Raw genomic sequence first — 4,533 nt, forward strand, 5'->3', positions numbered from 1 at the left:
GCGCCGCCGCGCTCCCAAGCAGCGCACTGTAGCAGTGCGCCACCGGGCCGGCCCGGAATTAACATTCTTTAATCCCCATTTAAATCCCTGAAAGGTTTTTCTCTGTGAAAGAGTTCTTAAAACTATTCACTTTTAAATTTTTAAAAAAAGGTTTTTTTCCCTTCATTACTACAAAAGCCTATTTATTTTCAGAGATTTTAATAAAAAAACAAAAAGAAAGAAAACAGACAAGCAAAAAAAAAAGAAAACATTCACAATTCTATCCACTGAAATACATATACTTTGGTATACATTCTTCATATGTGTGTGCATTCATATAATTTTTATAAAAGTGGGATCAAACCACACATACATTTTTTTTTTTAAAGATGACCGGTAAGGGGATCCTAACCCTTGATTTGGTGTTATCAGCACCACACTCTCCCAAGTGAGCCACGGGCTGGCACTCACATGGTACATTTTATAACCTGCTTATTTCACTTAATTTTTTGAAGAACATCTATGTCGATAAATAGTTTCACAATATTATTTTTAATTGTTAACTATTATACAGCAAAAATGTTATAATTTAAATAATCACCTATTGTTGGGTATTTTGGTGATTTTCATCTTTTCACTATTTAAAAAAAACACTATTATCTATGTCGATAAATAGTTTCACAATATTATTTTTAATTGTTAACTATTATACAGCAAAAATGTTATAATTTAAACAATCACCTATTGTTGGGTATTTTGGTGATTTTCATCTTTTCACTATTTAAAAAAAACACTATAACAATCATTTCTATCCATAGTATATATTTTAAAAATCAATTTAGAGTAAGAAAGTATTGAAAGACAATTCTCCACAAATCTTTCATGTTTCTGCATGTCTTGCAAGTACAGATACTGATATAGCCTTTGTTCCAGACTATCTTTTCAAGAATGTTATACATAGTGAACAGTCTTAGAAGTCAGATATACTATCCCATTCTAGAATAAAGGACATATTTGTTTTATGTTTTGTATAATAAAGATAAAGTCTCCCTCCAAGGCAAAAGTCAGGCAGGCTTACTGTCCACTATAAAAGAGTCAGGTTCCCTTAGCTCAGGGTTCCTATCCTGTACAGGTGTCAGGTGTTACTCTAGCTTTACTATTGCTGTCAACATAAACCATCCTTGTCTTTGATCCACAAGTCTCATGTCTTCTGCCAACATTCATGGCACTGTGGCAAGCTAACTTGTTAGCTTGCAAGTAGGATAAAATCTCAGATCCTTCACAATTCTTAAAATAGTTCTTTATAGAAATTTGGCAAATATTTTAACCTATTATGAAGTACATATAAAAGAAATGTCATATACTTACCTCTGCTGATCAAAACTTCACTTTAGCATTATTAAAAAAAACAATCTTGTACTTCCAGTTACTGATTTTTGTTGTTAAAAATATAGTTCCCCCTATGAGAAAGATACAATAACATCTCAAACAAAATAGGAGACATAAAAAAGTTCATCCTAAGCTTCATTAGTTACTTAATATCCCCAATTTATATCCTCCCATAGGCTTAAAACAAGTTTTAGAGATTTGTTTTCATTCAAAACCAATGATACAGGCACATTCTTACCACAAAGCAGAACTAAGGATATTACTCCACTGCTTTGGCATGGATCTTCATCATTCCTGCCCAGTATTGTTTTCAACCAGAGAGCGTTTCTCATTGTTCATTTTCCCAAATGGGAGATTTATTACTGTTTTCCCGTTACTGATCCACGACAATATGTTGGGTATGTGTGGGACGGATGGCAGAGGAGCAGATAGCTGTTATTCTTTTGTAGGTCACTGGACTTGTGGAACTGACAGCAAGTACTGTACATCTCAATGAGCTTGGATTAATGCAACAAATGGATGTCAGTTTGGGTTGTCTCCCTTCAGTAAGGGCGACAGGAGTGTTTTCAACAGGCAGGATGAAAGATGCACACAGATATTTAGGTGGCTAGAGTGGCAGACTGTGGTAAACTATTCGTCATTTTCATCTTCCTCTTCCTAGCCAAATGGTCACTCAGCCTGAGACTACACTTCCCACCCTCCCATAATGCCAAGTGATCCCACCCATGGAATGTGGCTAAGTGATCCTACCCATGGAATGTAAACTGCAATGATACATGTGATATTTATCTCGTTTGTTTAAAAGGAAATTCTTTGCCCTGGACTTCACCTGCCTCCCTTTTTCACAGGCTGATATACCTTCTTGACAATGACCTAGTTTTGATCACATAGATTAGGACAATGCCCTGAAGGACAGTAAAGCAAAAAATGGAAGGATTCTGGATTTCTGAATGTTTTACCTGCCTAGACTGCCCAGACTTTTATGTTTTCTAACTTTGTTACAACAACTACACCTAATCTGTACCCTAACTAATATACCCCCTCTCTTCAGGCTATTTTCAAAAAACAGCCTCTCTCCTCCATTCCAAACCTTCAGTGGCTTCCCTGCTTATTCAGTAAAAATTGTCTTACAATGGCCTATAAAATGACATTATATCACCTGGATCTTCCACAACTTCTCTGCCCGAATTTCTTACCACTCTGCCTGAATTTCTTACCACTCTGCCTGTTCCAATCACACCTATTTCCTTTTTATTCCTCAAACATGCCAAATATATTCCTGCCTCAGGACCTCTGCACTCATTGTTCCCTAGAACACTCTTCCCTCCAGATAGCCATATGACTCACTCCTTCACCTCCTCTGGTCTTGACTCAAATACCAATTTCTCAATTAGACTTTTCCTGGCCATACTATCTAATATGGTAACTCTCCACTTCTGGTATACCTGATCTCTTTCCTCCTCTGTTTTTTTCCTCAGCACTTATCTCTATCTAACATACTAAAGATTTTATTTATGTCTTTATTATTTTTCCCTAACTAAAATGTAAGCTCCATGAAGGCTGAAAATTCTGACTACTCTGTTCACTCCTGTAATCCCACTGCCTGGCACACAGTAGGTATAGTCATCCCTCAGTGTCTGTGGGCGATTGGTTCTAGGACCACCCTCCCTTGGATACAAAAATCTGCAGATGCTCAAGTCCCTTATATAAAATGGCACAGTATTTGTATATAATCTATGCACACATTCCCATATACTTTAAATTGTCTCTAAATTATATATAATACCTAATGCTTAATGCCTATATATCACTTCATTCACATGGATTCAACACAGTACTTGGAAAATGGTAAATTCAACTTCTGCTTTTTTGGAACATTGTGAAATTTTTTTATCCCCGAATATTTTGTCTTGTCTTTTTTCGTGACCGGCAACGGATCGCAACCCTCAGTGTCGCGCCTGTACCGGACCGGGACCGGCAACGGGATCGCAACCCTCGGTGTTGCCCCCGCTCCTCGCTCAGCCAGTGAGCAGCCGGTCTGTATGCGGGATCCGAACCCTCGGCGGGAGCGCCGCCGTGCTTCCCAAGCGGCGCACTGTAGCAGTGCGCCACCGGGCTGGCCCATCCCCGAATATTTTGATTCTCAGTTGGTTGAATCCAGGGATGCAGAACCCATGGATACAGAGGGCCGACTATATTCATTTAATAATTCCCGAATATTTTGATTCTCGGTTGAATCCAGGGATGCAGAACCCATGGATACAGAGGGCCGACTATATTCATTTAATAATTACGGAATATTTAATAAATTAACATTAAAAATTCCATAAGTATTAACTAATTTTTCTCCTATTTAAACACAATCAACTTGGAGAAAGGAATTATCACACTGATACACTGAAAACAGAGACATACATGAATCAACTTTGGTGATAAAATTCCTTTTATTCCTTTTTTAAGGCCTGTTTGCACTTTCTTCCACCCTTACTCTCGTATCCTACTGTGGTTTTTGTTCTATCATTGCTATCTAGATTCCTTAAATCCATTGCTTTTTATTGATTATCCCTAAATAGAAACATACAATACATGTACAAATATATACAGAGAGTGATGCTGATTAATCTGTTTTTATCCCCTGCCCCCCCAAAAAAACCAAAAAGAAATATTTTTATTTCTATGTATTGGTAGAAGAAAAAATTCAGAAAGGGGCTAAAGGAAAAGAAGAGCAGGCAAAAGGAGAAAGGAAAAAAAATTGAGAGGGCTTTCAGAGTCCAAGAGGATCTATCTGATCCTCTTCTCATAAACTACTCTTTTACTATCTATAGGGAGCAATTGCTACTCAGCTCCAGCCAATTCTTCTGGCCCAACACTATCAGAGGGTTATAATTTCTCAAGAGGAAGTTGTAGGTCTTTCCTTTTTTCCTAAAGGTGAAATCTCCTTAATTTTAGATGCTGACAACATGTTAAAAAACAAAACCAGGGGCCGGCCCGGTGGCGCACTGCTACAGTGCGCCGCTTGGGAGTGCGGTGGCGCTCCCGCCGAGAGTTCGGATCCCACATACAGACCGGTTCCTGCTCACTGGCTGAGCGAGGTGTGGGGGCAGCGCCGAGGGTTGCGATCCCGTTGCCGGTCCCGGTACGGGCGCGACACTGAGGGTTGCGATC

The 4,533-nt window shown here is 38.6% G+C and overlaps 1 protein-coding gene across 3 annotated transcripts in view; it reads right to left on the reverse strand.

Annotated features, from left to right (window-relative positions):
• FAM135A (family with sequence similarity 135, member A) overlaps nt 1-4,533 on the reverse strand; it is a 110,953-nt gene that overhangs the window by 96,127 nt on the left and 10,293 nt on the right. For all 3 annotated transcript variants that reach the window (XM_008569230.1, XM_008569228.1, XM_008569229.1), the window contains exon 3: nt 1,348-1,439. The gene's annotated coding sequence lies outside the window, so the exon portion shown is untranslated. The remainder of the gene's footprint in view (nt 1-1,347; nt 1,440-4,533) is intronic.

Source organism: Galeopterus variegatus, unplaced genomic scaffold (genome assembly GCF_000696425.1).
Source record: "Galeopterus variegatus unplaced genomic scaffold, G_variegatus-3.0.2 Scaffold481, whole genome shotgun sequence".
NCBI classification, from domain to species: Eukaryota; Metazoa; Chordata; class Mammalia; order Dermoptera; family Cynocephalidae; genus Galeopterus; species Galeopterus variegatus.